Source organism: Phasianus colchicus, chromosome 13 (assembly GCF_987193195.1).
Source record: "Phasianus colchicus chromosome 13, bPhaCol1.hap1.1, whole genome shotgun sequence".
Lineage (NCBI taxonomy): Eukaryota > Metazoa > Chordata > Aves > Galliformes > Phasianidae > Phasianus > Phasianus colchicus.
This window is the reverse complement of record NC_143448.1, coordinates 17,933,694-17,961,537: the sequence shown is the minus strand read 5'-3', so window position 1 is coordinate 17,961,537 and position 27,844 is coordinate 17,933,694. Positions and strand designations below refer to the sequence as shown.

The 27,844-nt window shown below is 49.2% G+C and overlaps 1 long non-coding RNA gene across 7 annotated transcripts; it reads left to right on the top strand.

The window, feature by feature from the left end:
- The first annotated feature begins 7,271 nt into the window (after window positions 1–7,271).
- Window positions 7,272–22,281, top strand: LOC116243857 (uncharacterized). 7 transcript variants are annotated; one of them, XR_016470679.1, is made up of 7 exons: window positions 7,272–7,412; window positions 7,815–7,880; window positions 8,213–8,305; window positions 8,535–8,615; window positions 9,307–9,408; window positions 9,535–12,529; window positions 21,118–22,281. It is a non-coding gene; the product is annotated as an uncharacterized LOC116243857 (long non-coding RNA). The 7 variants fall into 7 exon arrangements; XR_004170067.2 differs by lacking the exon at window positions 7,272–7,412 and adding an exon at window positions 7,429–7,518; XR_016470680.1 differs by lacking the exon at window positions 7,272–7,412 and adding an exon at window positions 7,467–7,569.
- The last annotated feature ends 5,563 nt before the right edge of the window (window positions 22,282–27,844 follow it).

Below are 27,844 nucleotides of genomic sequence, written 5' to 3'. Positions count from 1 at the left end.
CCTCTGGCCCCTTCCGTGTGACCCCCCCAGGAAAGTAAAGAGGGGTGAGTTGGGGTGATGCAGAGGGCAATGCTGAGGTCTTTGTAATGGAACCTGGGAGGTGCTGCAAGATGGGACACAGGGGTGATGCCTTTAGGGCTTACATGGATGGATTTGGGTACGAGGCTCCTCCATTGCTGCCCTACATGCTCATGTCTTGCTGACACACTTGGCCTCAGCTGCACCCAAGGGCACCCACCGGCCGCACCGGCTCTTTTCTTTATTTAACCCTCCCCGAGTGCAGGATCGAGGAGCCACTTCCACATTTCCCCCCACAATGGCCACGGCCAAAAAGCCCTGGAGCCGTTTTTGATCCCGCTGCCCGGCCACCTCGCTGCAGATGCTCAAACCACAGCGCCTTCGCCCAGATGGACACGGCTAAAAATACCGTGTGGCTACCGAGGGTCCTGCAGCTGGGACTGAGGGGTGAGCTAAAAATAGGGCGAGTTTCAGAAGATCACCCAATGTGGGATGAAACTTGGTCTGCGTGAGCTGAGTGTGGCTAAGGGCTGAGTGCTGCTCATGGAGGAGGAATAGAGGAGCACGATGCGTGGCTTTATTGGGGCATCTTCGCTACATCCCTGCACCGATGGTGTTTGCTATGTGGGACTCATGCATGTATCACAGGTTGGATGTTAAGAAATATTTCTTCTCCAACAGAGTGGTCAGGCATTGGAACAGTACAGGGAGGTGGTGGAGTCACTGTCCCTGGAGGTGTTTGAGAACCATGGAGATGTGATACTGAGGGGCATGGTCAGTGCTCATGGTAGGATGGGTTGGGGTTGGGCTTGGTGTTCATAAAAGTCTCCAACCTGAATGATTCCGTGATTTAGTGGTGCTTTACCACTACCTCCTTGCTCCACCAGTGTTTGCTATGAGAGGCTCATGCATGGATTTCACAGGTTCATAGCGTGGCTTGGGTTGGAAGGGACCTGAAAGATCATCTGCCACATCTCAAAGGTCATCTAGGGTTTGCTATGTGGGGCTCACACATGGGTTTAGTAGGGCATTACCACTACCTCCCTACATTACTGGTGTTATTTTATTATTTCTGAGGAGCTCACGCATGTATTTAGTGGGGAATCCTCAAGATATTCTACAATTCTATGATTTTATGATCATTTCTACCTCCGTGCACCACTGCTGTTTGCTATCTGGGGCTCATCGTCAGCACAAGGGGCTGCCTTATTGAGGACCTGAGTTGTTAAATCTGTGCCATACTCACAAATTTCTCTTGGGTGGGATGAAGCTCCCTATAATTCCATGCAGCTGACAACACCCGTGCCAACCATCCTGCCCAGAGGATGCTCCAGCTGGCAGTCACATGTACGTTCAGCCATTTGGTGGTGCCATGCTTGAAGGTCACGGTTGGCTCCCCTCTGAGCCTGGGTTGAGCCCACGGGTCGTTGTGCCCTTCCTTGCACAAGCCCTGCTGCTTCTCCTTCCTCACACTGGGTGAAATCAGAGCTGTTATTTCACAGCGCAGCTTGTGATTTATGGCTGTAATCTCAACCACAAGTTGAGCTGGCAGTAGTTAGGAGAGCCACGAGGAATAAGCGAAGGGCTCGCTGTTTGTTTCTGCATCCTCTCTGCTCTTGAGGTTTTTATTTCTTCAAGGCGAGAGCAAGGAAATATGGCTTTCTGCTGAGTAAAGAGGGGGCAATTAAAAGGGAAAAGTGCCGGGGATTTGTGCTGAAGCAGCTCGTGTTCGGGCGAATTTCTGATCTCTGAGACTTGAGGTCACCATGGGAAACAGAGCAATGCATGGGATGCAGTGCGGGCAGCTCCAGGAGCAGATTTAGGGGTGGCTGTGTCCCTTCTTCCCCTCTCTGCTGCTCCATCATTTACTTTTATGGCTCTCAGCTGTGAATCTGCCGCAGTCCTTCTGGGAAGCGCAGTTTCGCATTGATCTTAATGGGTCCTTAAATCAAAGGCATCACTGAAGGGATGCATTGGCCAAATGGTTCTGTGCTTCTCCTTCCAGAAAGGGATGGGCTGTGGGTGCACGCCATGTCTGAAACTCAGAAACGCAGAGAAACTCGGTGCAGGGCTGAAAATCCCAAACACCAGCAGCCAGCCAAGTAACAGCACTGTCATATTCATGATGATTATTACCATTCTTGCTTATTTTGATCTTTATTTAAGATTTGCAGTTCTGATTTCCCCAGTTTTTCTTTGCCTAGTTTTTCAAGAAGCCAACACCAAACATTGACACGGAAGCCCAGAGATGCCATAACCCCAAATTTTCCAACATGGGAGCAGGTAGAATCATTTACCCCATGACCCGCAATGTGCTCAGAAGAAACCCACCATGTTCTGCCTGCTTTTTCTCATTTTACAAAAGAAAAGGCTATTTTTCAGGCTTGCTGTAGCCCACGGAGGAGGCAGACAACATTAAGCCAGCTGAGGAAATGACCAAGCACTAACTCCCCTGCAAGGTATTCATTACATACAATCTCTGCAGTAACCCCACAGTTATTTTCCAAGATTAAAAAAAAAAAAATAGTTCTTTCTTGGCCTTTCTCATTTGCTGATCTACTTTGACATTTATTAGCAATTATTTATTTCCTTCCCCGTTGGCTGTTTGTGGTGTAGTTTTTCAACAAAATAGGCATTACTCAATAAGAACCTCTGCAAAAAGGCAATTATGAAATGCGACGGAGCGCGTTGCAGGGACTGAAAGAGGGGTTGGGGGCCCCTTGTGATACAAGAGGTCTGTTCTGGGATTGATGGAGCTGAGCAGGAGCAGGTTTGGTCCCTTCCAAAAGGGCACAGGGACTGTCCCTGCTATTTGCATCCATTGCATGGCACAGAAGGAGGCGGCGTATTTAGCAAAATGGCTTTTGGCACCTCGTGGGTGATAAGTTCCTTTGTCCCCATTGGGTTTGGTGATGAGGAAGATTGGAAGAAAACAGGATTCTTGTTCCTTAATGAAAACGATCTGTGCAGGAGGGCTCCCATGAGTTCCCAGAAAGCCACAAGGTAGTGCAGAAACGAAAAAGCTTCCAGCCGAGCGCAGCGGGAGGGTTTCTCCATTTCACCCTTCTGCAGAGCAGAGCTGCTTGGCTCTGCAAAATCCCCCTGAGAGCCACTTTCCTGAGAAAGGGTTTATATGGCTCTTTGCACGCAACAAGCTGCATCCATAGGGGAAACAAAGCTCTGTATCGTGATAAAGGGGATTGCTAGGAAATAAAGGTGCATTTTGCAGCCATGCATCACTGATGGGCGTGGTGCTGGGGACAGAGGTGGGGGGCAATGCTTGGGGTGATGCTGGCGGCGACGTTGGCCCCTCTCATCCTACCCCGTTGGGGAAAAACATGCAAAACCCATCCCAGAAGGGGCTGGGGGAGGGGAGGAAGCAGTGCGGGGTGAGAGCGTGAGCTGCTCGAGGGCGGGGGACAGCCCGCGCCGTTCTGCTCCGCTGCAGCTCTCACCCAAAATTATCAGCCCTGCTGCTGTAGTTTTTGCTGGGGAGGGTAACTTGATTTTCATTTTCCGAATCATTTCCTGGCCAGGACCAAAAGAAGGCTGGGTTACTCAGCACCAAGAGCTACAGAGCTGGGTTGGTTCTGCTGAGTGCTTTCACGCAGAGTTGGCTCTATCAGATCCATAGAAGCTGGAGATGGAGCGTTGCACAGATTGCTCTGAAGTGTGAATTTGACACTGTGCAAACCACTGTGGCCTGTGTGCATGCTGTGGGACTGACGCTGCTGCAGTAGCATGGCATCCATTATGCAAGAAGAACCCCTCCAGGCAATTATGTGCTTGCTAAATCATCCATGCTCTCATAGGCAGTGTGCATCAGCCTCTGCTGGCACCAAATGCCCCCTGAGATGAGATGAAGATCAGCCACAGAGCTGCAACTTCATACAGCTAAAATACAAGAAGTTTATTCAGTGCATGGATTTCTTTACAGCCAGTGAGTTTTAGCAGTTGCTACTGAAGAAAAAACGATATTTTTCTGCTTGTGCAAAATATTACCACGTCGCTTGCAAAAGGAAAATGCAACTTTCAAGCAAGGCAAGGCCATCCCTGAAATTAGGAGGGACAAATTCTGCTGGAAGAGGTGCATGAGGATCACTGGGGAAAGTACCTCGCTAGAATTAACAGCTGGAGAGCAGCAATGGAAATATTCATGTGTATGATCCCCAGCCAGTAAAAGGCTCTGCAGCATTAATTAGAGCTGTTGACTGAAAGCAGAGGCTGGCTGAGCTCTGCTCTGATCACAGGGCTGAGTCATGGAGAACCACGTGCTGCAAGGTTGGGGAAAGGAGAGCACTGGGCTGCAGGTGGGATTTTCCGTGGTGCTGGGTGATGGAGCATTGCACAAATAGCATTTAGTGTGGACCTGTCTGCCTGCTCCTTGTGTGGGCACTGACTGCAGCCAATGGAGCTCAATGAGGCAGTGGTTTGCTCTCTCATAGGCATCCCAGGAACGTGGAGATGGATGGAGAAGCCACTGCAGTACCAAAAGGTGGAAGGTGATGGTTGGACTAGATGATCTCAGTGGCCTCTTCCAACTTCAACCACTCCATGACTTTATGAAAACAGAGAGGATGGAGACCCATCTCCATTATCCCACTGGAGGCAGAGCCCTGCACACCTGGGCTCGACGCGAGGAGCCTGGCCTTGGGGTGCTCTGCACTTCAGAGAAAGTCTGAGGGCTGTGCAAACCACTTCCTCAAACTCATTGCTGCTCTGCCACCATTGGAAGCAACAAAGACTGCTGCAAAACATAGACATGTGCACCGGGTGGTACTGGGGGAAAACATGGGGGAGAATGAAGAGGGTGCCTGCCCTGCCCTGGGGGATGGCACTGTGGGTCCCTGCCCATGGCTCTATCCTTCTTTATCCCCCAGGCACAGCCTGAGGTTGTCTTAACCGAGGACACCTTTCCCCATTCCTGAGCTCTCCTTATGGAGCCACATCCTTCCAATGCACTTGGAATAACGAGATGGTCCCTTGGAGCAAAGCTGACCCCAAGCACAAATGACCCAAAGGGCAGGCAGGTTGGGCTCAGATAAGGTAAAAACACCTTTGGGTCAGGTAGAAAAAAGCTGCAGCAACCCTACCATGCCATCCATCTGTGCTTGCTTGGGGAAGGAGATTGCTGCACACGTTGGGGCTGCAAACGTGCATGGCATTGCCCAGGGGAACAGAGAGCTCTCTGCATGTCAGAAGCCAAAGGAGCTCCCTGAGGGGATGGACTGAGAGGAAAACGGATTGAGAGGTGGAAAGCTGTAGGTGCATAGGAGTTGCTGTCCCCACTGTCCCCACTGTCCCCACTGTCCCCACAGCCCAGGACTAGCAGGAGTGCAGTGAGGCGCCAGGTCATGCCAAGCCACATGATCTGCGGGGTCGGAGCAGCGACAACAACAGGAACAATCTGTGGGAGAGGAACTTAGGATGAGCCCAACTTCTCTAAAAGTATAAAAAGACCCCGGGGGCCACAAAGGCACCAACTGCACACCCTCCTCTGCCGCCGCTGCCACCACGCAGCCCCTGACGGTTGGAGCTGGCGTTGCCCTGGCGTTGTGCAATACAGTGGCTGTGCTCTCGGCATCAGCTCGCTGCTCGCTTTCTCTGCCAGAAAAGGAAACACAACCGCACCGATGTGCCTTTGCAAGAGAGCAAACGGCTCTGCCCTGCATGGGCTGCGTGCGGGGGATGCTGGCACGGAAAGGGAGAGTGAGCAAACAGCACCTCAAATCCCATTAGAAAGCAGCAGAGGAGGAAACTGCGAGGAAATTGCAAGGAAATCTGCTTCCTGTAAGAGAGACTCACGCAGCTCAAAGCGGGAGTGGAGCCGCTTCATTCAATCTGCTGACAACTCAAGCAGATTGGCAGCACCTTGCTGGCTGGCTGGCCAAATGCTCGCAGCAGGTTGCTCCTGTTGTGCATGCTCTTCTTTTGTAAAGAAATCCCCCCCCCCCAGCCCCAGGTAGTGCAGCAGGAAAGTGACAGCCTGAAAGGACCACAGCACTGTGCTTTGGAAATGGAGAAGTGCTGTTGCCCTGCTGCTTGGCATGCAGATTGTTCACTCCATAGGCAGCAGGGATGTGGTGCTCAGAGCTCACCCTCAGCTTGGGGCATCCTTCCTCAAGCACAGAGCTGTACCCTTATCCACTGAGCCTCCAGGTCAGCAGCTCCAACAGGGACCATGCAGCAGCCTGCAATTTAAGGATTTTAGCTTGACTTCACTCTGGAGAGTAAAATGTTTTGGTGATTGGAGAGAATGGACTAGTGGTCCAATGATAGTAAACTCTGAGCACTCCTGCTCAAACCCCTGGGGGGGGAGGGTCACGAATCCGTAGCAGAGATTCCAGGAATTCTGATTTATAACCAATAGCAATGGGGAAGAAGCAGGCAGAGATGTTGCTTCTGACTTGAAAGTACTGCTTGGAGGTGGACACCTGCTATGCAGTGCTGAAGGGGAAGGTCCTCGGTATTCAGGCTGCTCTCCTTCACATGTCACCTCCTGATGCTGGGAGATGTCCCAGGGCTGAAAAGGAAAGTGAAAGCCCTCTGTCATGCCCATTTCCCCTCAGCAATGCTTGTTCACCTGGAGAGCTTGCACAGAGCGATGGACTGGGAAGGTAACCTCATCTCCAGGCAGTGCAGGGATGAAACCCCTCTGTGTCCCTCCTGTGCTGCTGCATGACCCTCCTGCTCCCCATGCCTGGGTCTGGACCCCTCCCAGCTGCTGGAGGTCTCCTGGGGACATGGGATTTGCCCAGAAGCATGAAAAGATATTCATACAGCTACTGGGAGGCGGGGTTGTGAAAGGCCAGCGCACTTTTTTTTTTCCTCTAACAAATGACCTTTGTCTTTCCTTTTATTTTCATTTTCAGGCTCTGGCCTTCCAGAGGTCAGGCGGTTTAAGAATCTTGGCAGGATGAAAAAAGCAGGATTCATCCCCCTAATTGCTTTATCTCTCTGGCCACCACGTCATCCTGCTTCGGCCAAGGTCAGTAATTTTCCTAAATCATCATATCCCAGAACGCCACAAGTCAGAGCCTGGAGGACACATGGAACTCATGTCAAAAGGCACAGCCTTTGCACGAACACCCATCGCCTCCTCGGCTTTGTCTCTCCACTTGAGAGTCTGTGCAGTTCTTGTTTTGCAGAAAAAGGAAGAATGATTCTGATGTAACAACAGGACTCCGGGAGCTGGAGATTTATGGTGGAAAAAAAAAAGCAAATAGCAAGCAGCTCTTGATCAAGTGGTGAGAAAGCATCTGCAGCGAGCTGTCATTGCTTTGCCTCTTGAGTATGGCTGATTGCATGGGGTCGTACCCACCTGGGGCAGGGAGCTGCCCTAAGCACCCATCAGCTAGATGCGCTGCTCTTAATTAACCCTGATTAATTACCAGGTGAGAACACGTCCTCCCCTGTGCACTGAGAGCAGCACAACCAACCTGCAGTTAAACATTGACAAGTTGCCTCCACGGTGGATTTCCAGGAATCTGTTGAGCTAAGGTCATCCTTTCGGATGTGCTATGAGGCTGATTTAAATACATACTGGGAAAGGTTCTTTTTCAGCCTTTTGTTGCCATTAATGGGTCAGCATGACATATTCCTGTTGTGCACTGGTGGGCTGGTAGCTCCAGCTGGAGGGCCATGTGGCACTGAGTGTGCCATGTGAAGTGCTGCCCTGGGGGATTGCCTTCCCATTGATTCCTCTCCTTTAATTGCTCCTTGAGCTCGCACTGCGAGCCATGGAAACAGCTCTTAATCCATCTCCTTAATACCTGTGCTTTATTCCTTCCCATTAGTAATTGGATCATCAGCTCTTTGAAAGTAGAAGTGGCACAAGTGCTTTGCTTTCATCTCTCTCACAGGTAAGCATGAAAGTCTCGGTCAAGAATACTGCACATCCCCTATGCTTTCCCACCTCTGTCTCAGCAGAGCATTTTTCTGTTCATTTGTGGAGTTTCAGCCTGGGAGATTTTCCCCATGGTGCTAATTTTTTTCTTCTTGCAACCGAAGTGCATTTGAGAATTCATTTCTGAAACTTCCCTGCTGCTAATTTTACACCAGGGGATCATCAGAAAGAACGCGAGAGAAATGAAATCTGTTATTTTGGTGGCTGCATCACCCTACAAGGGCTGATAGGCAAAGGGAAACCCAGGGACCGCTCCTCTGCTCACCAATACTGAATCTCTTATCTCAGTTCCAATAGGTTTGTGTGATGAAGACCCAACCAGTGCCCAACCTGACATTATTCAACCCACTTTCAGCAGTGGCACCTCTATTTTTTCACTTGGTAAGGGCTCTGCCTTCTAACCAAACACTTCAATGTGATTATGTCACATCGGCATCTTAAGCACAACCAGTATGAGGAAATACATAAGTGTGCTGGGAATAGAGACGTTCCTGGGGAGCTTATTCATTTTACAGGGCTGCCTTAGGCTAAGATTTGGGACTGGGTGAGGTGGGAGCCTAACTTTACCCTGTGGCAGATTGCTTCAAGTGACCCTTTTTCCTTCCTCCAGTAATTTGCTCCACGTTCTGTCCAAGTCTGGAATTTAAATACAGTGAGATCACATCTGTGAATTTTTCTGCTATTTGTGAAGGTGCGTGATAAGTACTGATGGGGGATTGGGATGTAAGCACTGGCTGGGGAAAGGTGCAGGGTTTGGGGATCTGATGGGACTGCACTGATCAGGGGTCAAAGCTTCCTTGAGTTCATCTCGCTTGAAAAAGACAGGTAATTGCAGATCCTGCCTCAGGTCAGAACAAAAGCCAGAAAGGATGCTCAGGGTCAGAGTAGGAAAGTGGTTTCCTTCATGGCTCGTTAGTTATCTGTCTCATCCGCTTCTTCTTGAGGGCAGGGTACAGCAGTTCTCTCACTGCTGAGTAAAGATTGGCAAGGGCTGTGTGGCTGTGCCTGGAAAAACCACGTGAAGATCCAGACATCTTCAGTTCTGGAAGGATTTGTTTTGGCATCTAGTGATGCTCTACATCACAGGATCAGAATTGTTTGAGTTGGAAGGGACCTATAAAGGTCATCTAGTCCAACTCCTCTGCATTGAACATGGACATCTACATCTCGATCTGGGTGCTCAGATCCCAGTATCAGCCCACGGTGTGAAGTTGCAGGTGATCCTGCCTCTCAGAGCTGGGATCAACTTGTGTTAACAAATACAAGTTTGTTGTATTTGGGGGTGTAAGCCATGTTCAACCTCGGAATTGTTCCCAGGACCATTCCCATCAGCAGTTGTGGTGCTTTCTTGACCCCCAATTAATTGGTTATCGTCACCTTAGGTACTCAAGATGCCCAACAGTTCCTCCACTGTATCTCAAGGCCTTCTGGGACTCCATTTTTGAGCCAAGACTGTGCCCACAAGAGGCGTCACCTCCTGCCTGGTGAGCTTTTTCCCCTTTCCTGGCCCTGCGGTGTGCCAACAGAGCAGGTCATGGGACAGCCTGCCCCTCAACGCCCCCACCGCATCTCCGTGCGGTCCACGTTTGACTGATTATTTTTTATTGGAGAGGCCAGATTTTGACCATAAAAGGGAAGAATGGAATGTTGGACGACAGCCCCGATTGGCTGAGCACCTTCTCGTGATGGTTTCGGGGGAAATAACCAGGTCGGAGTCATTTTCCTCTCCCCCCGTCCCGAGTCAAGAATGAAAACAATGAGACCAAACCGTGTGGTTCACCATTGAAACCAAGGCAGGACTTTTTGTGTCTGTGCCTCCTACTGTTTTTGGTTCCACCTGCATGAAACTGAGCCCTCACTTCTGTGTGTGCGCGGCAGCTCTGTTTCCCATCCAACGTCTCTGTGGCCACCACTGGTTGATGCTATCTTGGAGGTGAATGGGAGTGATTTGGTGGCCACGTTGGCCAGGAACCACAACTGCCTTCTGCCAACCTGTTGGGAGAACCCAAGAACCTCCTTCTTGTGGTTGTGTATCCTATATCCACAACCAAAACCTGGCAGAACAAAGTGCCTTTGTGCTTGGACATCCCTCCCACCCAGCTGCACTGTGGCTGCCCTCATTAGATAATTTCTATGGTTAAAATAGGACTTCACTCTCGTGACTCATTTGCCTAAAATGTGCCACCAGCACTGACTTACAACCTTTAATAAAAATGATAAAGAAGCTGAGAAGGTTTCCTGGAAACGTTGTCAGCCTTGAGTTGGGAGCAGATGTTGGCAGCAAGCAAAGTTCTTTCAAGCTATAAAGGCATTTTCCTGTTTAATGATTACCCTGAGAAATCTCGAGGCTGAATCAGAGCGTTTGTGATCAGCTTCACCCTTCTGGGAAAGCCGCACCCAGAGAAATTCTCCTCTCGTCGCCTTCACCCAGTGGGAACAAGCTGGTGCTGTGGGTAACACTGGCCCTGAAGCCAGAAACTGCTCCCAGTTGTCACCAACTTCTTCCTGTTTGCCCTCCATTTGGGGCAGCTCTGGTGCCAGTCCTAGCGGGCTCTGAGCCAGCCCTGGTTAAGAAGAAATTCTTCTATTAGCTGCATTCTCAAGGCACAGTGTTTTTCCTACCAAAACTCTTCTCAGCCCCCTGCTTGCAGGAATCCCTTTTGCAAGGGGAACATTCCCAGTGCTGGTTGTTCCAGTGCTCATTGAAGCTTCTTTGGTACTAAGTGCAAATCTGCTTCCCTGTTGCTCCTGATGTCAGCATTCTCCCTCTTTTTGAGGCAGCACTTTGCAGGTAAGCTCCAGAGACCTTCCACCATCATCCACCTTTCCATCAGGCCACTCGCTCTGCTCTCACCCCATGGGTACCATTTCTCTCCCACGACAGCAGTGCCTTGCATCACTTCACCACCTGCTGCAATTCCTCTTGTTGGTGCTATTTCTTCAGCAGCGACCGCAGCGATGAGCACTGAGACCTATCGCAGCATCACTGCTTGTCCCCACAAAACCAGAGGGGAACCAAAGGATCTTACTCATTGGTATTGGAGCAGTGTACCCCATCACCTCCCTCCTGCTTCTGGGCAGCGGTTTGGGAGAGGAGGAAGAGGTGGCTGTGCTCATCTTGGGGCAGAGAGCTTGTTCCTGGTGTCGTTCTCCACCATTGTGGGTTATCTGCAATGCTTGGGTTTTGGATAGCCAAAGCCTGGAGGGAGCCTTTTTTGCTAGATAAGGATGATGGTGGCACTGGTAGGGCTGTTATCTGTGTGGTTCAGGGTAACGCTGGTGATGAAGCAGCTTTGAAAGCTGCAGCAGGAATACGGGTAGGGCCAACACAACCAAAAGTTTATGCAGTGGTTTGCTGCTGGTTTTGCTACACAGACTGGAGTCATTGGGTCCTTGGGTCTGAGCTGTGCTGCTCTACAGTGTGCATGGCATCAGCTGCTAGAAGCACAGCCTACATCCTCTGGGCATTGTGGATGTAGGCTTGTCCTCATAATATCCCATGGGCAGAGCTGTAGCAATGTCCCCACTGTTGAACACAGAGGTGAGGGGCTGCATTTGGAGCTCCCATTGCTCCAGCCTGGGGATCCCCAGGATACTGTGAGCCCTGATCCTGTGCAGGGTGCAAATGGGAAATACTGAGTGGGAGAAAAGCAGGAGATTTAGTGGTAACACAGACCTCACACAAAGCATGGCACCCCATCTCAAAGGGCTGTTTTTCCCTTCTAGGATGGGGACATTCATTGCCCTAGGCACAGTGATAGAGCCCAGCAAGCAGCAGGGAGAAGGGCAACCAGCAAATGAGCATTGGGGAAAAAAAATAATATGATAATAATTAAAACCCAAGAGCTGTAAGTAGATGACAGCTCAGCTGGGCCCTGTTCCTTATTTGCATAGCCTGGCTCTATCTGTATGAGGTGCCTGGCTACCAGATGTTAGCACATTTGCATGTATGGCGAAGGGAGGGGATGTGGCAGTCCCAGGGGTGTCACTGTTGGATGGAGATTGCCACCCAGTGGCTGTGCTCAGTGCCACCTTCAGCCCTGTGAGCACCTAAAAATACAGCATCACTGCTGCAGGCACGAATCTGCTGCTTTGCCTTCCATCTGCAATCTGGGTGCAGGGCTCAGGGCTACAGCTGTATTTTTGTATTGACATCACTATTAAAGAATTGCTCCTACTGTCAGCAGCACAACTATTTTTGCCCCTACAGCAAGTTCCTCACCCCTATTTTCACTAATTAAGTGAGTCTCACCTTCATATAAACACCTCCCTGTCAGCTGGTGGTGGTCCCTTTCAACTCAGCTGCTGTTAATGAAGCTAATTAGGAGCAGGGTGCTTTTGTTGCAGCATTGGCTGCTGCCTTAGCAGTTGTGTGCTTTGTAGGTGATGTGTCCTGGGGTTGTGTTTGGTAAAGGGATGGACTGCTTGGTTGTTCCTTTTTCCTGTTGCTGGAGCTATCAGGGCAGCATTGTCCTATGGGTATTACTTATGAAGCATCTCTTGAAAATGCTCTGAGCCTGCTAGCAGGCTTTCTGTAAAGCTTCCTAGTGAGCAGAAGTGACTCGGTTCTAAAGCTGAGGGAAGATGACAAGATGATCTCTTCAGGTGGAGTATTATTTTTTGCATGATATTTGGGAAGGCCCCAGTGCTCCACATGGGTTTGTTTCTCAGGGCTTGGCACCCCCAGGGCAAACCTAATGTCAGTCCTGGTGTGGCTCTGAGCAAGGCTTGGTGAAGAAGAAATCCCTCTATTAGTTGTGTTCCTGAGGCATAGGGAGCATCCTACAAAACCTCAGCCTCCTGCTTTCAGGATCACCCAGTGCTATTGCAAGGGGAACGTTGCTGCTTGTTGCAACCTGGCTCTGGGGTTGCTTTTGCTTTGTGCAAATTGCTCTGTGCTCTATAGCATAGAATGGCCTGGGTTGAAAAGGACCACAATGACCATCTGGTTTCAACCCCCCCCATGCTATGTGCAGGGTTGCCAAGCACCAGATCAGGCTGCCCAGAGTCAGGATATGGCCCAATTCCTCCTTGCAAGACAGCATTCGTGGGAACTGCTCAGCCATGGCTTAACTTTCTCTTGCTGCAAAATTTCTTCCCTTTGTGTCAGCATTTAGTTTACACTTTGCTCATCTGGGGGGGGGGGGGGAAATAGAGAGAGAAAAAAAAAACTGTCTCCAAACCATTTCCTCTTTCTGTGAGAGGTAGTGCTGAACCAGAAGACAAACACAGCTCGTTGCATTCGATGAGACTCTGCTTCAGCTCCTTTGGGCTGTGCTTTGGGGGGGTAGAACTGGGATTTTTGCTCTGTGATAATTTGGGGCTGCTCTAAGTGCTGTGAGCTGGAGCAGCAGTGTGGAAGGTGGGAAGCTGGGATAAGGTGTATGGAGTGCACAGAAAGGAGGTAGATCTCAGTAGTGCATCCATCCCTAGGGGTGAATGAGGTGTGGGGGCAGCAGGCCAAGCTCTGCTGGCATGGCTAGGTGAACTGGGACCAAACTGCATTGCTGCATGCAGCCATGGGTCAACCTCAGCAAATGTTCTTACCTCACTCTGTGCCAAAGCAAAGGTGCAGAGATGGGGGTGTTCTGTGCCAAAGCAAAGGGCTCTGTGGCAGCAATGACTACGACTTACCAGAAACTGCATGCTGACAGAAGCCAGTTTCCCTTTTTCTGATGGGTTTTACTTCAAAACCCCTCTCTAGGTCCTCGCCTGTGCGTTTTGGGGTGGGAAGACAAGGGGCTGCATGCAGCTAGGGAGCAAACCTGCTTGGGGCCACCTGCTTGAGACTCTTCTGGAGCAAAGCACCTGCTTTGAGATCCCAAACTGAGCTGAACCCTCATCTGCAGAGAAAAATCACTTCACAGCTGGGATGCCTGAAGCCTTGAATCCCCTTTGAATTTCCCGAGCTGTTTGTATGAAGCTGTGCTGGTAACAGATGGATGTTTAGAGACAGTGATTCAGGTGAATGTGGCATTAAAATATCTGGGGAGCCAGAAAGCCTGCTTCTATGGAAGCTTCTTGACAGGATTAAATCCTATTTCCCCACTCTCTGCTGGTGGTTAGCAATGCAGGATGCTTAGGATGCTCAACACACAGGAGGGGATGCGCTTTGGCAGCTCCAAGTTCACAGCAGGGGAAGGATTGCTGTGCTGTGATTTCTGCCCAGAGCTCTGCTTTGAGTGCAGGTAAATGAAGGTCAGGGCTGTGACCTTACTCAGGGCTGTGCACGTTCAGCCCTTTCTGCACCGAGTGGGTGTGCAGTGAGCCCCTCCAGTCTGCAGCTGAGCCAGGGTTACTGAGCGCAGCTGAGCAAAAATGTCACCCCAAGAGCTCCAGAGAAAGCAGAAATTCAGTTGTTGTTTTTTTTTTTTCCCCCCTAAATTAGCCCAGTGAAGGCACTGCGGGGTTTCAAAATGTAATCTGTTCTCAAACTTCCTTAAAAATTTGACTGCATCCTTCATTAAGCTTTCTTTCCCTAAGGCTGAGGAGGGAGGGCAACCACCTCCCAGTGCTGATCTTTGCAAGTAACTGCTTTTGTTTCAGATGATTTCAGAAGGCTTCTGAACAAAACAAAAAACACCCCCATAGACTTTAGGTAAAAGGTCTAAGAAATTGCTTTTGGAACAGATCAGCACGTCTTTTTGTGCCTTATCCCTCATATCCATCCTATTTATAATCATTAAATGGCTCCTTAAGTTGTGCCACCTGAGAAGGAATTTTCTAAGTACTTCAGTATGGAGAGGATACAGACTTAAAGGGTGCCTGGCTTTGTCATTCAGGACAGCAGAGCTGTTGCATTCTGTGCTGGTCTCATTGTTGGCACATGCTCGGATTAACCTGGGAGGGGGATTTGGGGAGGCAAAAGCAACCGAGCCCAGGAACCCAAATAGAGCTGCAACAAGCCTAGCGCTGGGGAGGCTCAGATTGGGGCTGGTACGAGGGAAATGCCTTTGTATGGAGAAGATGGAGCCCTTCCGAGCTGCTCTGACAGATCCTCATCTGCCTTCTGTTGGAGGCTGCCTCCCCCTAGCGAGTGCGAGCAGAACCCGCAGGCAGCTGCAGTGCCTTCAACCCTGTGCTGCGAGAGCTGCAGGTGCTGTGCATGCTATGGATGCAGTGCTGTGCTTGCATCTCGGTGCTGTGCATGGTGTGGGTGTAATGCTGTGCATGCACATCAGGTGTTGTGCTGCATGCATCTCAGGTTCTGTGCATGCATCTTGAGCATTCTGCTTGCATTTTGGGTGTTGTGCACTCCCTGGATATCTCCTTTTCCTTGTGTGCTGTGCACATTACAGCTGTTAGTTTAATCAGAGCATCTGAGTTGAGGGTGCAGCAACTGTGCTTTGTTACATAGGGAAGAGTGGCAATGCCCAGGACAGCAGTGCAGACTGTTCTTGTCCTTGCAAGAGGTCTGCAAGTACACAGGTAAGTGAGCAGCATGAATTTATGGTGAGCTAGTTCTCTGCATCGAGTGGCTGCTGTGTTTTCCATCCCATCCGATGTCCCCCAGGCAGGATTTGCTGTGCAGTTGGATATTTGTTTGCTGTTAAGGGCATGCTGTCATCCAACGAGCTGTATGATTTCACTGCATCCTCAAGGGCTCTCCTGCAGCTCTAGCTCCTCCAGGCTGCTTTAACAAACAGTGCAGGCAGAACAAAGCTGCACCACCATCCAAGGGTGCTCCGTGCACATCTGAAGGGAAATTTATTTCCCCAGCAGCAAGGATTGAAGTTCTTGCTTTTTGCTGCCCAGGGCAATGAAGGCTGCTGGAGGTTTCATAAGAAGATACTCTCTTCTGTGCCTGGGGAGGTGGGTTTGTGCCTATCTGAGAAGCATGGCAGCTGCACTGGGCCCCTGAGGAGCAAGGGAATAAGAGAGGATGCATAGGTAAGAGAGCTGATGAATGGCATCAGACTGCAGTGGTTGTACTGATCTCACATAGGGAAAGAGCAGGGTGCACTGCACCAAAGGCCAAAATAAGTGAGCTGAATGTGTTGTAAAAGTGGAGTTTGCAGCTGCCAAACAGCAGTGTTGCAGAGCGTGCTCGGCTAATTCGGCTGGTTGCTGTGAAAATCAATATTGTGGAGCAATAAAAGCCACAAGGCAGCTTTGCTTGTGTCAGGATTGTGGGGTACGAGGTGCCCTCTGCACTCCTTACAATGGGGATCTTTTTCTGTTGTGCTTCTGCCCTGTTTGCTACAGACCCAGTGTCAAGCAGAACTCCATCCAGCCTGCATCCAGCATAGCAGCAATAAACCCACTGCACCCACGTCCTTCCCACCACACATCCTAGGGCTGCTTTCCTTCCCACCTCTCCTGGGCTAATGGGATCAGCCACCAGCCAGGGCTTTCACTTCAAAGCCTGCTTGCCCCCCTGCCCTTGTTTTGCTTTGCTCTACTGCTGAATTTCCTCCCTCCTTGAAGATACGTATCTCCCCCTGCCCTTATACAGCACCTATTACCCTGCTACCTACGTGTCACACTCCTGTGACCCCCACTAAATCTCCCAGGGATGGCGAGGTCTGCAGGGCCGATAGTGACAGTCCCATAGGTGCCATATAACAGCGAGGGGGCTGTTTCCACCAAAGGGTCCCTGACACACAGCAGAGCCCATACATCAGCTGGGGGCTTTGATTCAGATAGTGATCTGTGGGGGGATCACCCTGATTAACAGCCAGGGCTGGAGTTTATGGCTCTGGTTTCCCCCTGATGATTGCGTTTTGGCATCTGAGGGAACAGCAGCAGCAGCACAGGGTGATGGTGTGCTGCAGGAGATCCTCTCCTGGGAGGAAATGAGGAGTAAAGGGGGGTTTTCCATCTTGTTCCCACCAGAAAAATAGAAAAATAGCAATAATTTTATTCAAAATTGTTAGGGAAGCCCATTTCATCTAAAATTAAGGTAAGGTAAATAGAAGAAAATGGCATATAAAAACTTCTTGGGTACACAGTATTCCTGCTTTTCTCCCTCCCATGCATTGCAGTATCTGTTCTTGTGCTTTTGTCCATGGGACAGAAGTAGTACAGGGGATAGGGAGAAGAATTTGGATGTTTTATGGGGATATGCAGCAGAAAGGTGCAAGCATCTGCTGTGTTATGCTGTATGGAGTTGTGATGTGGGTATAACTGCATCTACTGAAGGATTCACTGGAAGGAGCATCCCTTTGCAATGCTTTCCAGTGCAGCAAAAGGGGCTGTTCTGCATTTAACCCAGACCCCTATCCATGCATTTAGTGCTCGGTTGCACTTTGGTTTACTTGCTTTCTTCCCATTGCAAACCTCTGAGCATCACTGCAAGCGTCACCAAACCTTCAGGGCTCAGAGCTGCACCTGCATTGCTTGGAGAGCATCTCCGGGTATGGGAATGAGCATCTGCAGATCCCACTGCAGAGCTGCTTTGCTCATCCCTGCGAGCATCACCAAGCCCTCCTCCTCCGAGCGGTAGCTAACCGTGTTCCCAAACACTATCTGCCGTTATTGCATTAATTACAGTAATCTAATGGGAAACATAAACAGGAAGGCTGAGGGGGAGATAAGGGGCGCGGTGCAGCGGGGTGCGAGGCAGGGTGAGAAGCTCCCTCTGGTGCAAGGAATGGGGTTCAGAGGAAAGTTCACTTCCCAGCTCGCGGCTGGCGGCCGCTCAAACGCGTTAATGAGGGCGGGCCGATAGCCATAGGGACAGCGTCCTCGTTCCCTTCCCCTCTTGGTGACAGTCACATTCCTCAGCCTGAAGTTCAGCTGCGGAGGGATAATGCCTTCGGTGCATGAAGGAGCTGCTGTACTGTCCAAGAGCTGTATTGTAACTATTATTATTATATTATTACTATTATTACTTTAAATCCCATCCATGCTGAGCTGCTTTGCTCTGAAGCCCTCTGATCTTCTTCCGATTCCACCTCTTGAGTCAGCTAGGTGTGTGAGGAGGAGAGGAAGAGCGCGAAATTTCTGTTTATACCACCTACTTTGGCATCAAAGTAGCAAGTGGGGAACATTCAGGTTGCGAAAGCCATTTAATTTCATTCAATTCAGTTTCCAAAACACCCAACACCTTCCATCGCACTCCCTGCTCTATCCCGCTGATGGATGGTCATGGAACGTAGCATTAAATATCTGGCTTGTCTAGTCTAATCTACTCTACTCTCTTCTCCTCTCCTCTGGTCTTCTCCTCTCCTCTGGTCTTCTCCTCTCCTCTGGTCTTCTCCTCTCCTCTGGTCTTCTCCTCTCCTCTGGTCTTCTCCTCTCCTCTTCTTCTGATTCTACTCTACTCCTTTCTCCCACTCCTCTCTTCCACTCTACTTTCTTCATGACTCTATTATTCTATTACTCTACTCTACAGATGCCACAAACGCAAGACATCCTGTGCCCTCAATGGGTGAAAATCACCTCTCCCTGCAAATCTTGCCTTGGTTTTTGCAACCCTGGTCTACTCTTCTTCTGATTCTACTCTACTCCTCTCTTCCACTCCTCTCTTCCACTCTACTTTCTTCATGACTCTATTATTCTATTGCTCTACCCTACAGATGCCACAAACCCAAGACAAAGTACCACCATCCTGTGCCCTCAGTGGGTGAAAATCACCTCTCCCTGCAAATCTTGCCTTGGTTTTTGCAACCCTGGACATGCAGGAGCTGGATGCATGGGTGGTGTTGGTTGGAAGCTTTTTGTGCGTGGACCAGCCCCATCTGCTTGGGTGCCTTCAGCCAGTGGTAATTTTTTGGAGGTTGCACACCAGGCTGGTTATGGAAAGGCCCCTCTTTCTATGGAGCAAAACCTCTTCTGAGTGGCCAGGCAGAAGGGAGACTTGCTCCAGCATAGATCTTGCTTTCATAAAAGAATTTTGGAAAGGGAAAAAGAAGGGACGCAGTGACCCACTGTGGTTTAGAGGCATGGGGCTGTGATCGACAGCCTGGACCTGCACTAAAATGCAGCTTTTCTCTTAAGAAGAGGCACATCTGCACATGCACAAACACACAGATGTGTGTACACCTACATAACCTGGTGCTGTGTGGATAGATATGGTTATTTTTTTTTTACCTCTCCAGAAGTGCTCTGGTAACTGCAGCATCAGAGCACATGGCTGAAAGGAGAGCCTGGGATGTTGGAAATTGCAGAGGTTGGAAATTGTTAGAAAGAGACTTTGTGTGCTCTGTGGGCAGTGAGCCCTGCTTGGAGGGGAAAGCCCCTTCCCTGGGGACCTGCAATGCCCTGACATCCCTCAGAGGCTGGGAGCTGTGCCTGGAGCTGTGTCCTCAGTTGGTTTCTGAGTGTTCTGATGGGAGTGGATTATAGTTCAGTGACTTTGAGGGGGAAAATTATTTTGCTCCAACCAAGATAAATTATGATTTTTATTTCCAGCCTGCTCTGCAAGCAGGTTTTGTTTCTCTTTCACAGCAAGCCTTTGTGTTTCCATTTGGAAAGGGAGGAAAAAATCACTCTGATGCTCTTGGCAAACAATTTCCCTCTTCCTGCCCTGCTCAAGCCTGACTGCGTTGCAGAAATTCTGCTCGTCTCTTGTCAAAGTCTAAATCAAATGGATTCTAGGGATTTTGAAGCTGTTGGAAGTGAGAGCACAGCCCTCTCCCCTGCTTTTGTGCAAGCCCACACAGTGTCTCTCCTGCCAAGCCTGTTGCTTTGACTTCATCAGCTTTTATATCGGTGCAATTGAGAGCATAGCGTGTCTCTGAACCCTTTGAACTCCCTTGTTGAGAGCACAAGGGAAGCATGTAAACCCAGCTATTAAAAGGCCTCTCTCCTAATGCTGCTCCATTTAAAAATACATCTGGAACAATAAAAGCATCACTGGTGCCAGCGCTGGGCTGAGGTCCGGCCGGCGCTCGGCTCACAGCTGCCCTGTTTGCCTTGCTTTCAAGTTCTCTCCTTTATAACGAGAGAAAAGCGACGCGTCTGCTGGTCTGCTCTGAAATGCCCGCATCCCAGAAGGTGGATTTGTGAATGGTTTTTGGTCATTATGCACCTTGGGGCTGTAATTTTTTTTTTTCCACGCTGGTTCAGGGAGGAAGTTTGCAGGATGTTATCAGCATCCTGTTTCTGTGACCTGCTGAGCAATAGCATGTAAATATGTCTCCCCTCCACCACACCCCAGTGTCAACCTTTTGGCTCCTGTCTGCTGGCCGTGTTCTGCAAGATTAATGTGTTTTTCAACCACGGTGGTAGGAGGGATGGATTTTTGCCCTGTGTTTTGCATGTGCAGAGGAACCGTGCCGTGTTTTCACCAGTGTTCATGCCGTTGGCCATTATCCATCCAATTCTGTTGCTTGAGTGAGCCTGGCAGCACAGTTTTCCATTGGAAATGGCTTTGCTGCAATTGAATCCTTTGCAGGAAATGCCATCGTATCATTGAAAAATGTTGAGAGAAGAATATGAAAGAGACCCGCTCGAGCCTTCTCATTGCATGCTGGTGTTCATGTAATTCTATAATCACATGGTACCTCTAATATTAGCATGATATTTCAGTCGCCCTGGAACAAAACATTCCAATGGTTCAGAATATATATATTTAGGCATTCTTGTTCCAGGGGGAAGAAGAGATGAAAGAGAAATGCCAACTGCTCAGACTGCCTCAGGGTGAAAACCAAACTCAGGAGCGTTTCTTGGAAGATGATTTTTGCTCTTTCACCATCCCAAGCCCCAAACCGTTCCTTTCATTGCTGATCTGGGAGCAGGTTTGGCCTTATAGGGCTGGTTTTCCTCCAGTGGCACCCTGAGGATGTGCAGCACCTGGGTAGATGTCTACAAAATCATGAACAGCCTGGAAAGGGTGGGGTGGGTCAAGCACCCCATCTCTTTCAGTGCAAGAATAACCAGGAAGAGGTGGCTGGTTCCAATTGTGTGAGGTTAGCTGGGGTGCCCTTGGTTCACTTTTGGGAACATGTGTCCAGGGACACTGCTGTAATTACAGTATTGGTCATTGGTGCATGGAAACCTCATTTGTCCCAGCAAGCCATTGGGCTAAGGACAGCTGAAGGCTGGGGCTATATTAGGTATATGATTGTCCTGATGATAGCTTTGTAGAAGACAATGTTGGCCTTTATGTCCTAATCCTGATCTAATGGGTGGCAATCCCAACTAGGGTTGGAATTAGTTGATCTATAAGGTCCCTTCCAACCCATATGAGTCTATGAATCAATGATCCAGTCCAGCTTCTGACCTGATTTTGAACTTCTATGTGCCAGACTCTCCCACCTCACGCTTCCAGATGGCAGAGTTTCAAGCAATTGAGTGGATGTCACCATTGGAACGTTGGCTGCTTGGTAGTACCTCGTCTCATTGTGCTCCTGGGGCTGTGTCCGTGTGTCCTGCTGCTGCTCTGCCCAGACTTCCCAGTGAGATCCCCGTGTCCTCAGCCCGCTCCCAGCCTCCCGGCTCGGCTTCTCTCCCCCAGCAGCTGTCTGCTCATTGAGAAATTACTCCCCAAGGCTGCTTGGGAATACAAATGAGCATGCAACAGAAACAATAAATTACACTGACTGTCGTGGGTTCTGCCAGGAGATGCAATAGCTGAGCCTGTTTCAAATGGTTTTAATTCAACACGCTGACAGAGAAGCTGCTGGAGTTATTGTTATCACAGTGGCTTGATGGGGCTGTCACCTCTGTGCCAGCTGTCAGGGTAACATGGTGCATTTAAGGATACTTCCTGGGAAGGGATTTGTTCGTCCCTCCTTTCCCAGAGATTTGTAATCCTGCGGATATAAAACTGGTGGTGATGGGAGGGATTCGTGTGGAGCAGCCCTGAAAATCCATCTCATGACATCCTCGTGGGAGCAAACACAACCTGCAAGGAGTGATGGCCTTTGACACAGCACCACAGCACCTTGCTGCTTTGACACTGGGACTTCTTATCCTTGTCCATGCTCAGCGTGAGCTGATGGAGGTCCTCAGGTGCTGCAGGCATCATCAAAAGCCGAAGGCTTCAGGATGAGGAGAAGGACTGCACTCACTCTTAGACCTTGGAGAAGCCAATGCTGATGTTTCTCACCCTGAATCTTCACATGCCAGCCGGATGCCCCAAGGACATGGCATTGTGGCACTGATTTTGCAGGGCCCTACACAGCACGATGATGTTCACCGTAGTGACAAAAAGGAATGGCTGCTGGTGCTAGGTCCTGTGTGAGCTGGCCCCCTATTAGGGCACTACAGGGAAAGGATACTTCCAGACCTATTTCTGCTGTTATCATCAACTGGATGACTAAGCGTCCGTGTTGTCCCATCCTTGTCCCCAGAGCTCTGTCTGAACCCAGTGCCACCTCCTCACAGGGTCATGGCCGGGCTGCCAGTAACGTCAGCTGTCCTTTGCACCCCGCACCTGGGGGCTGGTAAATCTGTAGGCAAACATTATTCCTTCCTGAAAAGTCTGTCTTTGTGAAGAGAATATAAAAGCTGCAAGGTTTTATTATCTTTCTCCTTATTGTCTTTTTTATTGCCTTCTGGAGTCACCCAGGAGAGCAATCTCCATCCCACACCATGGCCCTGCCAGACTTCCTCTGCTGCCACTGTGACCTAAGAAATGCAAGTCAATGCCTTCCCCTGCTTGCAGCGTTGATGTGAAGAGTCCTCCTTACAGCCCCGAGCTGCAGAAATTTTTCTTGGTGTTGTCTCAGGCTTTTTGTGGGCACCATCCCATCTACTTGCAGGCTTGCATCCCAGAGGATGTTCTCCTGCAATGGGCAGGCTCCCATCCCACAGATGCCCATGTGTGGGCTGAAAGGGTTGTCTGCATGAGGAGACACAGCTGCCCTTTACCCATTCGTTAGCACTGATCTGCTGCTCCTTGATGGCTCTGATTCTTACGGAAGTCGGAGCTGGAGCGGAAGAGGTAGGGGCAGAGCAGATGGTTAGTTGCAACATGTTCATATCCTTTAAGGAGAAGGTGTAAGCAAGACACTGCTGCTGAGGTCAGCATGAGGTTCCAAGGACTCCTCTCTGCCCTTATCTCACTGAGGTATGCAGTGCTTTCCTGGGAAGTCAGAAGGGGAACAAAGAATATGCATGGACACACAGGCACGGGAAGGGGCAGGGGAAATGCCTTGCTTTGGTCTCCTGGTGGCAAATCCTGCTCCAGATTGCTGCTATAGAATAATCAAGGCAAGCCTGAGTGCTACTGCAATGTCTGTGGTCTGGTATATCCCTTCTCTGCCTTCGCCAACATCTCTATAGTCAGTGGGGTCTGAACTGAGTGGGAAAAGGGGCTTGGTCTTGCATTAGGGAAATTGTGACATGGGAGTGATATCCTCTGCATCCATAATGTGATTTCTCTGTGATAACCCTGGCTTGGCTTGGATGTATTTTTGGGGTTTTCTGCTTGGAAAGTGAAGAAATACTCATGAACGTTGCAATGGAAAAAGTCACAGCAATTTTCTCCTTATATTCATATGTTCCTGGCTCCCCATTTTTGCTCCCCCTTCCAAGAAAATGGGTAATTTTTCAGTCTAAAAAACAAGAAGGGCAGCTTGTAAGCAAGGGTAAGCCACCAAATCCACTGACTTCTCCGCAGACCCCAACCCAACCAGCCTTTAATTCAATGCCTGGGCTCTGCGTGCATGGCAAATTTAGGAATTACGTTTGCCATGTCTGACCTTCCTCTCCAACCACGAGCTTCCTTTCCTATGCATTTCCACGATATGATATAAAGTCACTAATAGCACACTCACACATCTGTTTCTGCGGGTGGAGCTGATCCAAAAACGAGCATTTTATCAGAGCTGTTTTTCTTTTTTTTTTTTTTGAGAAGCAATCTATAGCCAAAAAGTAATCATCAGGCTGCTGTTCCTCAGCTTCAAAGCATGGGGGCGTTGGGGTAACTTCCTCGAAATCTTGCAAAACTCTGCTAAAACCAAAACCCACTCTCACAGAGCACCCACTCAACCTGCTTCCCAGCACTGAAGCACTTTGCAGCCGTTTGGCTGTTGGCTTGGAGGCTCGCATTTCAGTCACGTTTTGTGCTGTTGCGGCAAAGCCTTCCCTCCTTTGACGTCCGACGACATTCCCATCGTACTTCCAAGGTCACCATTTGGGCTGACTCACCGAGGACCAAGTGGGGGATTTCCAGAAGGAAAAGCTGCTGTGTGAATATTTATTTTTTTCTCCATTTCCCCCCTGCCCCCCATATGTGAACGCTGAAAACTGATTCTGCACATCCTGGCTGAGATATTCCAGGTTCCATTGCCTGGAAAGGGTGAGAGGAGGTCCAGCTTCATCCTGGAGCTGCGTGGTGTCTTCTTGTATTTGGGCAAAGGACAAGAGGAGCCTCAAGTGCTGTGCAGTTTAATGGAGTTTCAAAAGACCGACGCCATAATTTTGCCCCACCACGTGAGTGCTGAAGCTGAGATTTGGGGAAAACAGTGGGTGAAATATCTACTCCAGGCTCTGGGCAAGGATCTTTGTGTAGGCACAAAGGGATTCTCCATTAAACTTGATTTATTTGGCTGTGCTTGTCTCCAGAAGCATCTGAGGTGGCGTCCCATGAGCACGCTACATTGCCATGGCTGGTTATGACCATATCCCAACTTAGAATCACAGAATTGTTCAGGTTTTAAAAGACCACTAAGATGCCCAAGCCCAACCCCAACTCAACCAACCATGCCCATTAATCATGTCCTTCAGTGCCACATCTCCATGGCTCTTGAACACCCCCATGGAGGCTTTGCACATCTTTTCCCTAAAACCTGGAGAAGTTATTTGACATCAGAAAAAAAAACACACACACAAAAAAAACCCCTACAAATCCAAATTTTTCTCCCCAGACCTGAGCATTGCAATTTCCCAAAGCACAACATCACCCTCTGGGTACAAAAGACCTTCTCCATCATCCCAATGCTCGCCAAAGCAGAGACACCACTTGGAAGACATCCAAGGCTACGCAGCCTGACCAATGCCCCTTCATTACTGGAGGGAGCTGACCGAGCATTAACAGGGGACAGGAAAAAAAACACTCAGATGTGGCATTTGTTGGTTGCGTGCAGCCGCAGGCAGGAACTGCTTCCTCTGTTTGCAGGCTTGTAGGGAAAGGAGAGCTCAACGGAGTTGCTAAATTAGAATGAACTGAAAAATATTGCTGTGAACAACAGAATGTTTGGCCTTTTTTTCTTTCTTTCTTTTTTTTTTTTTTAAGCAAAAACACAAAACCTTGGAGTGATTTACATGGGAAAGGGGAGCCGGAAACAATTTTAGAGGCTGTTTTCCAAAATTGATGAATAACAGAAGATACAATGGTTAAAGCAAATGGCCCAAATTTCCTGCTCTTTTAAGCAGCTGAATGGATACTAAAAACAAGGGTGCCATGTTTTTCTCCTTATAGAACTGGCAGAGGTTTTCCCTGGGTTATTTTGGGTCCCCAAGGCAGAGCTGGTGGCCCAGCAGAGCGGGTGCTGCTCCGCATCGCGGCAGCTGCTGGGGCAGACAGGATGAGTGGGACTTCCAGAGGTAGGGAATAGCGGCGTCATTTTGAATCATTTCTGGTGAATAATGCTGAAGTTATGAGTCACGAGGAGGGATCCTAAACTTCCTTTTGGATTTTTTTTTTTAACGTTTTTGTGGGTAGCGATTTGATTTCTCCTTTGCCTGAGCTTTGCTTTCCTGCAGACCAGGCTATGTTTCCCTTCTAAATCTCATCCTACTGGATAAGGATGCAAGGTTTTCTCCAACCAGACACAACTTGGAAGTGTTTTCTTCTCCTTGCAAAGATTTCTGTTGTTTCTGGAAAACATTCTTCTTGTGCTTTGTGAAAAAAAAAACAACAAACCTTGGATGTGATCCCTGCAAAGCCGTTGTCTTCATTGCCTTTAGCCAAGGTCCAGCAGTTGCAGCACTTGTCTGATACCACTAAGGATGGCCATGTGGGTAATCTCTTCTCAAGGCCAGAGCAACCTATGGAATCTCCAAACAACCTCTCTGCTATGACCTCTTGCAGCCTGTCTGCTCCATGTGCACTGAAGAATGAAGGACAGAAAAGATTTTAGATGATTAAATAGACAAAAATACAGCTTTGCAAGCAAGGGAAGCAGTTGTGCTGGCTCAGGTCAGAAACATATCTTGAGTATAAAGAGAATCATAGAATCATTAAGGTTGGAAAGGATCACGTAGTTCAGCCTTCAACCTGTCACTAGCATGGAGAAAAGAAAGCAAAGGAAGGGATGGAAACTTTAGCTGGGGCATAAAGGCCTGACTTTTGAGGGCATGTGCAGTGGAAATGCTAAGTCACAGCTTGAAGCAGTGATTGAGCACCTGGTGGGAAGGCAGGGCCAGCCCAGGGGAGCTCAGGTGTGTGCAGTGTGCCTGAGTGATGGAAGGGCAGGAGCCAGGATCCACCCCTTCCCAACCCTCATTTAAGGGTCGGAGGTGAGTGTATCTCTCTGTCTACCTAGGACCTTCTGAAGGTAAGCAGCTTCTTTCCTTTATTTCTATGTTATGTTTGAGTGACTCCTGCTTGCTGCAGCTTGGGATCTTGCTGCTCTGTAGTCGTTATTGCCTTTTCTGTTGAATTACAGTGTTGTAGGTGCTATGCAGTTAGCAAACACCCCTCTTGGTTGGAGAAGGCCCTATCTAGTTTATGGGCATCGTTGGGAAATTGATGACTAAGCTAGCCCTGTGGGAACACCAACACTGTCTGATGTCAGATGTGGGAGAATAGAATAGTACACTTAAGAGAGATCCTCCAGGATCGTTTGGTCCAGCCACCAAATTCCAACAGCTACATCATCACTGAGCGTAGCAGAAAGACAAAGGAGGAATCTGCTCTGCTTTCAGGGTTTCTTCTCGTGGATTATTTCCTCTCAGTGGGTGTTTTCTGCTTCCAAATAAACCTATGAAGGGGAATCTGAGGAGCCCCTTGCACTCAGCTGAGCTGCTCACTCCCATCCTATTGGGTGTATGCACTCCTGTCTGTGGGCTCCTGTGTCACGCTGACTTCTCCAGCTTACTCCAGGCTTCAAACATGCTGGAGACAATCAACTGCTTTCCCTGTTTGCTTCTACCATCCCTCCAACATCTCTTTCTCCCAGAATTCTGGGAACTCCACCAGGCAGTTGCGCACACTTAATCAAATAAAAGTAACCACAGATGGCAGGTTGAGTTGCTAATTGCTCTCAAACAGTTATCTTATGTTTCACTGCTGGGCCATATGCTCACTCCTCCCCAAACACCACCTCTTCCTCAAGCTTCTGAATTGGACAGACCATATATTAAATGCATCATTGCAAAGCCACAATTACAAAATCCCTCTCTTGGGTTGTTTCCCATGTTAACCGAGGCCTGATAAATCACACTGTGTATTTATGGACTCCCTAAGCAAATTGTCATTCAAAATGCCACTTCTGGCTTTCAAGCCCAAATGAATTACCGTGCTTGTGATACACACCTCTTCCTTAACAACACATTCAGATGTCAGGATGCTGAGAAGCACTTTCCTCTCAAAGGCTCATTCAGGCCTCAGAGGAAAAACATTTCGAACTGCTTTGGTAGTTCTTAACCAATTCTTTCCCAGTGGTTGAGACAACCTGCAGGGCCATCACCTCAGAAGGTCTGTAGTTCAGTGTGAGAAGAAGGGAAGGTCTTTGCGCTATAGGTTGCATATAGATGCTGAGCTTGCCTGAAGACCTGTGGAAGTCACCTGAATTATAAAGTGAAGGAGTTTTGAGGAACTGTTATCTCATCCTTTTCTCACCCCAAGCACTCAGGGGGTGCCCGAAGGACATTCATGTTGCCATCACCGTTAGCAATGATGCTGAGATGAAGGGGAGAAAGGTGGAAATGCTTCCCCCAGGAGATGCATCCTGGACAGGGGTGGAGAAGAGCAATGAGAGAGCATTTTACTGAGCTCACCAGTGGTGCAAGGTTTGCTCTGCTGGATAGAACCTGGTGTCTCAGATTTACACGGATGTGCAATGACATCACCATGAGATGTAG